This window comes from Elephantulus edwardii, unplaced genomic scaffold (assembly GCF_000299155.1).
Source record: "Elephantulus edwardii isolate Elephantulus edwardi_28Jun2011 unplaced genomic scaffold, EleEdw1.0 scaffold00025, whole genome shotgun sequence".
NCBI classification, from domain to species: domain Eukaryota; kingdom Metazoa; phylum Chordata; class Mammalia; order Macroscelidea; family Macroscelididae; genus Elephantulus; species Elephantulus edwardii.
In genome coordinates this window covers 12,196,908-12,208,674 of record NW_006399775.1, presented here as the reverse complement: position 1 = coordinate 12,208,674, position 11,767 = coordinate 12,196,908, and the positions used below count along the sequence as shown (strand labels likewise).

At 38.4% G+C, this 11,767-nt stretch overlaps 1 pseudogene; it reads right to left on the bottom strand.

Annotated features, from left to right (window-relative positions):
- Window positions 1-1,085: 1,085 nt before the first annotated feature.
- On the bottom strand, window positions 1,086-2,068 carry LOC102846594 (annotated as a pseudogene).
- Between the last annotated feature and the right edge of the window lie 9,699 nt (window positions 2,069-11,767).

Here is an 11,767-nt window from a genome sequence, read left to right as displayed (position 1 = left end):
AATCAACTATATTAATGGCTCAAAAACCTTATTTCTTGTTCAATTTACCTGAAGACTGATATATTTGGTCTCTGAGAGCCTCTTACATGTTTTTCTTTCCTGAAAGCCAAGCTGAATGAGCAGTATATGCTCCTTCACAATGTTCTCTTATTGTAAAAGGTAGGCTCAGGCTCAAAAGCTATCGCTATGTCCTATGTCAGAACCAACTCATAGCTGACGCTGTAGTTAAGTCTTTTGGTTACGGAAGCTTTTTATTTTACTCTCCAAGGTTGAGAAAAATACCCCTTCCTTTTAAAATGTTATAGAAAAAAAGGTGTTTGTTTCCTTTTATCATTGGATATTGAGGCTAAAGCAAGATAGAGCCAACTTCAGATCTTTTGTTCATATGGTTGCTCTAAGTTACAGTGGACTCAAAGGCATCTAACATTGTGAAAAGTTAGTATTGGCACAGAACAGAGCAGGGTTTAGGGCTGTTGTACATAGGGTCGCTATGAGTCGTAGGTAACTCAACAGCATATAACAACAAGAAGTCTATTATCCTACAAGCTGTAAGATTTTTTTACTTAAGTTATATTATGCAAGATATTTAAGTTTTCTATTGCTTTACTGTCAGTTGTAAATGGAGTTAATAATTAAACTCCAAGCCAAGCCCAGGCTCTAATCCCAGCATGCTGTGCTCTGAGCAGAGACTATTAAAGATTCCCAGGATAGGAAAGTCTTGTTTTCTCCAGTAACAATGATGTCCACAGACTCTATGTTTGGCTTGAATCTGTCCACCCTAGCTCCTGCAGTCACCACCTGTGTGGCACTCATTCCACAAATCAGAGATCCCTGTCTCTGACCTTCCACCTAATTTTGGTCTTGGGGCCCTCAGGCCCATCTCAGCCCCTCCCTGCCCCAAGAAGGTCACCAGGTTCCTTAAAAGATTTTATCCTTACTGGACCAAAGTATAAGGCCTTAAGGAAATACTTTTTTTTTTCTTAAGGAAATTCTTGTTTGTCAAACTACAAGTTAGTAGACTGGGTGAGAAGGCACCAGGGTGGGCCAAAGTCAGATCCAGAGTTGGTGGATGTGGGAATGTGCTCTCAGAGCTTGGAAAAGGTGACAGTTTTCAGTTCCTTCTTCTCCATTGTGGCCTGGACAGACTTTATAATGTCATCGGTCTGCAGCATACTCATGTTCCAGGTGCTCATGAACTTAAGGCTCTCAGACACTGGATGGTCCCGGGAATAGATCAGGTTGAATTTCGTGCTCTGCACTGCCACAGGGCTCTTGCTGGCAATCTCAGCTGCTACAGCAAAGGCTGCATCCAACATGGCCTCCTTGTCTGGGAACATCCGGCTGACCAGTCCACTGCTCAGGGCCTCATCAGCCATCATCTTGCGGCAGGTTCATTGACTAGGCTTTGGTTCCCAACGATACGGGGCAGTCGCTGCAGAGTTCCCACGTCAGCTGCCAGACCGATGTCCACCTCCTTCACCTCAAAGAAGGCATCCTGAGTGCAGTACCGGATATCACAGGCAGTGATGAGATCCACACCTGCACCAATACAGCCCCCATGGATAGCTGAAATCACAGGTTTGGGGCATTTCTCAAGGACATTGAAAGTCTCTTGGTATCTGGTGATGAGGTTGCGGATGTACCAGCTCCTGCGGGCCACATCATCTCCCTGGGGCTGCAGGAGGTCTGAAGCCATGTCTACGAGGTCGATTCCTGCAGTGAACATTTTCCCAGACCCAGAGATGACCACTGCACGACATTCAGAGTCCTGTGCAATCGTGTTGAAGCACTCCACCATCTCTCTCCAGAAGGCCCTGTTCATGGCATTTCTCTTCTCAGGCCGGTTTAGTTGCACGTGCAGAACGTGCTTGTGTGCAGATGTCACCCGCAGAGACTCGTAGCTGTGGTCTGGGGTCTCAGCCTGGTCTGCTCTGGAGGCCTCATCTCTTGCTGTGGTGGTACTCATGGGGCGAAGGCTATATCGGAGACCCGGGTGGACCGGGACCACAAGTCGTCGCGTCAGGAGGCCCCGGAGCACGCCAGCACAAGCCGCTGTAGCCGCCGCCATCGTTACTCTCTAGCAAAACACTTCTGAAGAACAAAAATGGAGTGGAACTTGTAGTACTTCCAGGCCTCAAACCCTTCCTTACAGTGGTAGTAAACGAAATAGCTTGGTACTGCTACAATGACAGGCACATAGACGAGTGGAACAGGACTGAGAACTCAGAAATGGACCCAGGTATCTATGGTCAACTGATATTCAACAAGTAAATAAAGCTATCAAATGGGGAAATTATATCCTTTTCAACAAATGGTGCTGGCAAAACTGGACTGTCAACTGCAGAAAGCTGAAATAAGATCCACATCTCACACCATACACAAAAATCAACTCAAGGTGAATCAGAGACCTGGGAGTAAAGTTCAAAGCCATAAAGTTCATCAAAGTCAAGTTGGGTTCCAGCTTAAACAACCTAGTCTGTGATGCAAAGACTGCCCAATATAGCCAGAAATGCACAGTCTGGAGAGGATAATATTCATGAATGCGATCTTTTAAAGATTAAATTCCTGTGTGCGTAAAAAACTTTTCCCAACAGAGTGAAAAGAAAACATACTAAGAGAAAAACTTTTGACAATACTATTTCAGACTAAGACATCATATCAAAATATTACAGAATCCTACAGTGTCTCCACAAGAAAAGAATACTGATTACGCCATTACAAAATGGACAAAAGACATGGAAAGACTTTTCACAGTGGAAGATATTCAGATGGGCAACAGACACAAGAAGAAATGCTAAAAATCAGTGGCAATAAAAGAGATGCAGATCACAACCACAATGAGATACCATCTCACTCCATTAAGAGTGGTAAAGTTTAACATGAAATAAAATAAAAATGTTGGAGATGATGTGGCAAGATAGTAACTCTTATACACTGTTGGTGGGATTGTTAAATGGTACAACCATTCTGGAAGTCAGGTTAGCTTTTCCTCAGAAAGAGAACATAGAAATTCCATATGACCCAGCTATTCCACTGCTTAGTAAATACCCCAAGAAAATGAGAACTGAAGCACAAATGGAGATTTGTACACCCAATGTTCATAGCAGTATTATTCACCATCACAAGAACGTGGAAACAGCCCAAAATATCCAACCACAATCGAATGGATTGAGAAATTATGGTACACTCATACAATGGAATACCACGCAGTACATAGGAACAATGATTTTGTAAATCACTACCTAAGCTAAGAGGGACTAGAGAGCATTATGCTAAGTGAACTAATTCAGTATCATAAGGATAAATTCTGTGCAAGACCATTATTTTAGAATGTGTATGAGGATCTAAGGAAGAGCGGGAAGAAAGAGGTTAGGACAAGCAGGAGGGTAATCATAAGGTCACACAATTTGATAGGCGAAAGGAGAGGTGGGTAAAAGAAATGGGAAAGATTTTGTGTGAAAAACAATGTATACCAACTTTATAGGTAAACTAGTATAAAATAAAATTTTAATTTAAATAAAATATTTAAATGCTCTAAGATTTTAAATGACTTCACATATGTACTCATGCTTTGAAATTCACAAAAATCCCCCAAAATGTATGGATTGATAATTATTATTCCAATTTTAGATGTGATGACTAAGATTCAGAAATATTAGGTAACACCCTATGCTATCAGACTGGAACTCAGAGCACCGAGATTGAAAGCAGCAGGGAAGAATTTGATCCGAAGTGTTCCAATTCTTTTCCCAGCACAACACATAATATTGCCCCTGAAAGGGAAGAATTGGCTCTATTGCAGAGTCTACTTTCTACCTTTCATTCTTGCTAGTTGGGGCAGTCTGTCTGCTCACATACAACATTTTATTCATTCAACAAATATGTTTTAAGCACCTACAGTGTGCAAACACTGATTTTAAAGTCAAATCACCTTGGAAGTCATTCAGGAGTCTCAGCTATTTTTCCAGTGTGGAAATAGAAGAACAACAATATAAATGTATCCTATGTACAAAACTTAGTGTGCAGTACATTGACACAATGGTAAATCTTTTTTCTTATGCAGGTAACAGAGTCAAACAATACTTTTTAATGGCAAAAGGCATTACTGAGAGACTTCATCTATCTTCAGTAAAGTAGTAGCCTGTAGGGAAAACACAAATCATGCCTATAGTAAGTAGGTTGGCCTGGTTCAGAGATGACTTTAGTGAATGACTAGTTAACTGAGTCACTACTATGTAACAAATCCTATATAAGCGAAGAGGTTATAGAGAGAAATAGCATAGTCTCTACAATTAAAGTAGTCTGAATTATTGGGGAATCAGATACATAAACAGAGATAAGTAGCATAAAAGAGCTGAGTTGTGCAAGTGATTTGAGATTGAGTTATTATGCTACCGAGTCAAAGATGGATTATTTTATTCTGTGGCCCTTGGGACTTGTTTTAATTGGTTTTGGTCAAACATTCTTCTAAGCGGTATAGCACTGGTCTGTGAACTTGCTGTACAGAGGTAACTCATGGTTGCTGTGATGCTAAACACTGTGACACTGATGTGTCAAATGCAATAATGGTTACTCATGGTGGACAGTGTTTGGTGGAGCTCTCCAGTTAAAACAAGCTTGGAATCAGGAGTGGCATCCACTTCTGAAATAGCTTGCCTCTGAAATAGTTTGCCTCTGAAATAGCTTGCTTCCTAAACTCTGTGAACTTAGAGAAATAATGAAATTTATACAAGTGTTCAGGTCTTTCATTCATAGGGTCGCTATGAGTCATCTATGACTTGACAGCACTTAACAACAACACCAACCTAGAGAGAGTCCTATAGGCCTGGTGGATAGAAAGTTACACTACCAAGCCAAAGGTGGGTGATTTTAGTCTGCAGCCCTCAGGCCTGGTTTTAATTGTTTTTGGTCAAACATTCTTCTAAGTGGTATAGCACTAATCTGTCCATTTGCTGTACAGAGGTAACTTGTGGTTGCTGTGATGCTAAACACTGACATTTATGTGTCAAATGTGGTAATGGTTACACATGGTGGACAGTGTTTGGTGGATCTCCCCGATTAAAACAAGCTTGGAAGCAGGAGTGGCACCCACTTCCGAAATAGCTTGCCTGTGAAATAGCTTGCCTCTGGAAACTCTATTGAATTGGACACATGATAAAAGTTATACAACTGTTTAGGTCTTTCGTTCATAGGGTCGCTATGAGTCATCTATGACTCGACAGCACTTAACAACAACAACAACAACTGACCCAGAGGTTGGTGTCTTGAAACTACCAAGCAGCTCTGTGGAAGAGAGATTTGGCTTAATACTTCCATAAATATTTCAACCAAGAATCCAAAGTACAACAGTTTATTTCCATTTCCCTGGAGGAGAAGAGGAAGAAGTGTCCAGAGTTGAAGGAACTAAAACACATTTACAATCACCTCTAAGAACAACTACCTCCTCTGCTAGACCATAAGAACAGGACTGCAGCCAGATACCAAACACTAATCAAATATTATACAGTAGAATTCTAACCAACATGGGGAAGATAAGAAGTGTAATTTCAAATTCTCATAGAATCCGGATATTCTGGAGTCATTAAGGCTGGATAATACCCTGGAACTATTGCACCATTATATAATTTTTAGGTCTCATTATGTGGATGACATCTCTCAGTAGCACTGTGAATAACAGATCTAAAACTTGCCACATTCTTTGCTACATTCACAATCTCTACCATACGTCATTCCCATTGTTGCAGTGACTTTGTCAATTCATCTAATTGAGGATGTTCTTCTTTTTCACTTATCTTCTACTTTTTCAAGCTTAATTTCTTTTTCCAAGAATTGCCACTCCTGACAATATTTCCACAGTAGGTGAGACCATCCTTGCCTCTAAGAAGCACCCTGATTGAACTTCCTACCAAATAGATTTGTTTATGTTCAATACTCTCTGTTTATGTTCAATACTCTCTGCCAAAACTAGAATTCAAAGATATCAATTCTGATTCAATCTTCTTTATTCATTGTCCACTTTTCACATACATACAAAGCAATTGAAAATACTGTAGCTTGGTTGGGTGTACCTTAGTCTTCAAACTGACATCCATGATCTTTAGCTCTTTAAAAACTCCTTGACAGAAGCTTTCCCCAGTGCAACACATCTTTTGGTTTCTTCACTGTTGCTACTACCCTAGATGTTGATTATGGTCCCAAGTAAAATTAAATCATTACCAACTACATTTTTGCTCCCCTTATAAAGATTCAGTCATGAGGATTTTGTTTTCTTGGTGTTGAGAAGGTAACTCAAATAGTCGTTGGGAGTTGTAATGTTAACCCAAAGGCTTTGTCTCTCTAGCAGTCAGAATGTACCAGCGGCTCTTCTGAAGAAAACTGAGCAGTTCTACCCACTTCCATGCTATTTACAGCCTTAGAAACCCATGGGTAAGGCAGCTATCAGTTGATTGTGACACAACTCCAGATTTTTGTGCATCCTGTCCAAATGCTGCCCTTTAACGTTGTATGGTAGTTATCCTTGAGAATGTGTACATCACTGGTGTTATTATTCATCTTATCGGCATGTGTTATTTTGTGGCTGGAAACTAAGTCATAAGAATGGCTTAAATGGAAAAAAAAATGGTTAAATGGTTAAATGATGACTAAGAGCCATAGTCATGAGGCTCCTACCAATTTTTGTCAAATCTGTAAACCTAATTTTTTATAATGATTTTTGGTTTTGTTTCACACTTCCCCACTCCCCCACTGTCTCCAGAACCCTTTATTGTTGTATCTTTCAGATTGTTCAGTGGTAGCTGGCATCATCTAGTTTTTCTGATCTCAGAGTTGTGGAGAATAGAGTTCACATGGGTCATTCAGATAGTCCTTTGGACTAATTATTTTCACACTTCCCCCCCCCCCATTTGTCATTGTTTTTGTCAAAGAGGAAACTTTTAGATACCCCTGGACATCCTTTACATTATACCTCCAAAGAGAATCCATGAAACCTAGCCTGAAGCAACAGCATCTTCCTCAGGAGTGTTTCTCCATTGGTTGTCAGCACCCTGAGTTCTGTTATCCCCTTCTTATCCTCCTCTGTGATTTCAATGACCTGTTTAGATAAATGTTTGACCTGTTTCCTGAATTCAGCTTTCAGTTTGATTCTTGATTCTATGTATTAGTTGAATAAATATTAAATGAATGAATGTCTTTGATCTTTGCATTACTGCAGCTCTGGGTAAGACACTTTTATCACTTTGATCTCTGGGAACATCACTGGCCACCTGTGGTTTGAGGAGAGGGCTTGGAAATTCCTACCTGAAGTGAGCTATTCATGTTTAGAGGGTTAAATTAAACTCATTTCTGAGAACTATGAACAGACTCAACTTTAACTTTAGAGTCAAGAAGAGTATTTACAAAATTTGGTTTTGGTTTGTTTTAAGTCTTTGTCCTTCGTGTTAATATTTGGCAACTTACACTTGCTCTAATTACAAATGTGCAGTACTTCTCTCATTTTACTTTCAGGAGCTGACCTTGATCACCATAGAGATACAAATCCTGATTAGAGCTGGCCACAAAGGTTGTTCCATGAAGTTTTTACCTTCAGTTTTCTCTCAAGGCCCATTTTTTCAGAACTGGTTTGAAAACTCAACAAGTGTTTGACATCAAAGGAAAATGTCATGTAGAGAGTTGTGAACATAGCTCTTCTTTGCATAGGGATTCCATGGCTGCTTCCATAAGTGCAGAAACATTGCTGTCATTTGACAGGTACTTTAACTACTGCACCCAACCCCAGAGAATAAATTACCCTTTTCAACTGAGTCAGACTTAAAAACAAATTTGAAGTCATTGCTTCAATATTCTGCTCCTCTGTGGGTTGCAACATGGGAATAGCAGCTCCACATTATAGAGTATGACAATGCTCAAAACACTTGCTTATTTCAAACAGAAATAATAAGAGGAAAATTGTCTCAAGATTTCACAGCATCTCTACCTTTAGAACTTACTTAGGTTTTAAAGATCATTTAAGTAATTGTAAGAAATACAACGTGAGTGAAATGAAAATTAAAAATAATTTAAAGACAGCCTTTCCATTGTTACTTATGTCACTGGTAGGCAAATGAACCATAAAGGTTTTCATTTTGGAAATTTTTTTCTTTCTAGTATTAAGCTTTGAACTAGTAGAGAAAAGACTTGCTATTTGAAGCTACCCATAACATGTCAGAAGACAAGCATGGTGCTCTAGTCTGAAAGGTCACAGTCTTGAACAATCTGTGAAGTTACTCTGCATACATGAGTCATGGTCTGAATGGCAACTAACATCAACAGTAACGATGTTTATACCGAACATACCACATACCTTTATGGGAGAGACATTTCAAAGTGTTAAATGGAGTCAGGAGATAAAAATCTTGATCCAAACTCTGTTCTAAACAATCTGACTGAGCCTGGTCAAGTTACTTGCCTCCTTTGAGATTTTTTTCCCCTTTTCATCAATACAGTAAAAAATGGACCAAATGCATGTTAAGCTCCTTAGAGGTCTGTCTCTTTGGTATTTCTTTGAAAAACTAATACAAAACCAAATGCAAACAAATAGCACAATTAATATTTGATTTATCATTTTTAACAGTATAGCTCAAGTTGTTCTATTTTTATTAAGAACATTTGCCAAAAGATTATCAATTACTGCTGTTCAGTTAAAATTATTAGGAAAATGGAGTCTGAGAATACAACTACAGAGATCACAATTTTGAGGAAGTGAACATGTGGTACTTATGGGCATATGTGTTTGTGTATATTTGTTTATTTAATTCTAAACTGGCATCATTCTATACGTGTTTTTAACCTGCCTTTCCCCCACATACCTAGATACCATAAATTATTGTATGTATCATTGTAGGTAGTATTTTGTAGTTATCTAGTATCACAGTTCTCTGTGATCTATGCCACTAGTCACCTAAGTGACAATGCCCAAACCTCAGCTCTAGCAGACATTACCTCTCTGCCCTTTGGACTTCACAGCTGTACTTTCTAAGGCTTTGTTATTGACCCAGACCTTTTACAAAACTTAATAGCAGATCTACATTATGGAACCAAGTTGATGATGTTCCAGTTCTTTGAAATCTAGACGGCTGTGGCTAGTTCTTTGTTGTCTAAAAGCCAACCCTTTGAAACCAGAAAAATCTGATTTTTTTTGTGCTTCTTCCAACATTTCTGCTGATCTCTGAGCTCCTACAGAAATAGATATTTTATTTTGAGGACAACAAGATACAACACCTTTAGTTTACTTCTTGCCTCTTGAATATAGGAGAAAAACAATATTCCTTCATATCACTCTATGGATGTGCTTGTAACTGCTGATGGTGCACTCTCTGATCACCACTTTGTTGATGGCAGAACAGTACTTCTTCTTCTCACCACTCTTGCAGGGGGAAGGGACATAGCATTGGGACCAGGCTGGACAGCATCATTCATATAATTTTTATCTCTATTTCTTTCAATCTAAGGTGCTGGATTTTCTGCAGTAGTAGTTGGTTGGGAGCTCTAGTTGTCTAGTTGCAGGAAGCTGTGCTGCAATCCCAAAGATACTCAGTTCGAGGCCACCAGCTGCTATGCAAGAGAAGAATGCGCATTTTCCTCTCATGTAATTAGATCCATCAGTTATTGGATTAATTTCTTTAATAAAAGATGGCATATTTACATCCTTGGTGTCATTTTAAGACTTGTGTTCCTAGTTTGTGCAACATCATTTTCCAGACTTTCATTTCTCATAGTCCAATTTTAAATTCATTTCTTTCCTTTCTCATTTTACTTTATACGACAAAGGAAAACCACAAAATCCCTTTAAGATCTTCTATACAAAACTCATCTTTCAGATAGACAAGATCATTACTTACAAACTCTACCTTTCACCAATATTTAAAAGTAATTCAGACAAGCCCATTGACATTGCAGAACAAGCATTGCCAGCTTCAATTGTTGAAGCACATGAGCATAATTTTCTTTTAAAGCCTTGCTAAAAAAGCAAATTCAGCATTCACATTTCTAGCAACAGCTGTTATTGGAGGCAAATATGAAATTTCCTTTATAGCTCTCCTTACATCCTTCTGAACTTCACCAGAATTGACTTTGATTTTACAAAGAATAGTATTGACAAGATTTTACTAAGAATATCTTCACGGTGTTTACTATTAGGTATTTGAAATTTATGTAGCCTCTACTCAATTCTAAAACTGCTCTCATATAGTACGTTTTTGTTAAGGTAGTATTTCCATTTATCAGTACCAGGATTGTCTTAGTAACACAGTGTTTTCATACCCAAAATACCTCAAGTGAACAATATTAGCCGATTTTTCCCCCTTATAGTCTATTGTAAATTTTAGGTGCCCTCAGGTCCACTATAACTAGTAGCAACCCTATGAACAACAGATAAGAATCTTGTCTTACGCTATGCTATCTTGATAATCACATATATTCTCAAGTCCATTATTACAGTCAATTGGTCAGTCCATCTTTGTGACGGTCTTTCTTTATTTTACTGACTCTACTTTTCCCAACATGTTGTCTTTTTCAAAGAACTAACCCCTCCTAACAACATTCTCAAAGTATATGAGATGATGTTTTACTATCCCTACCTCTAAATAGCATGCTGGTTTCAGGTCTTCCAATAAATATTTGTTTTATTCCTTTACCAGTTCTTTATATATTCCACATTCTTTGTTAATACTACAACCCAAAGACATTGCTTTTTCTTTAGCCTTCCGTATTCATTGATCAAATTTCAGATTCACATAAAGCAGTTGAAAGTATGATGGTTTGGATCAGATATTATTTTTGTGTTTAAACTGATATCTTTGGTCGTTAGCATTTTGGAAAGGTCCTTTACAGCAGATTTTCCAAATGCAGCACATCTTTTGATTTATTGATTGCTGCTACCATGGATATTGATTGTAAATTCAAGTATCACTAAATTCTCAAAAACTTCAAACTTTTCTCCATCGATCATGATGTTGTCTATTGGGCCAGTGGTGAGGATTTTGTTTTCTTGATATCGAGATGAAACTCATATTGAAAGCTATCGCTTTTGATATTTTTCAGTAAGTGTTTCAAATCTTCTTCACTTTCTACAACAAGCAAGATTGCAGAATCTGCATAAGTGCAGATTGTTGGTGACTCTCCAATTCTGTTGCCCTATTTTTCTTCATCTAGTACAACTTCTGGAATTATTTGCTCATACAGTTTAAATAGATAAGGATAAAGAATACAACACTGATATACTTTTTTCTTCATTTCATACCATGGAATATTCCCTTGTTCTGTTTGGACAAATGTTTCGTGGTCTATCTATAGGCTGTACATAAGCATAATTAAGTGCACTAGGATTCTCATTCTTTTCAATGTTACCCATAATTTTTAAAAATCCATATTGTTAAATGCCTTTGTGTAGTCAGTAAACCACAAGTAATTATCATTTTGGTATTCTTTTCCCTCCCTTAGTGTCTTCAGGACTGCAGTGCAGCTTCTTGCCACTAGGCCACCAGAAGCTCTTACTTCATGATTGTTGTTGTTATTGTTGTTGTATACTGTTGAGTTGGAACCCACCCATAGCTGATCCTCTGGTGAGTCATGACAGATCTTTAAATATTCTTCATGAAGATGAATGTAACATCATTCATCTTCAATTTGTCATTTTTAATATTGTTGTTTTTGTATACTATCAAATGAAAACCAACCCATAGCTACAGGTTTTTCTTGTTGTTGTTGTTGTTATGTGCCGTCGAGTCGCTTG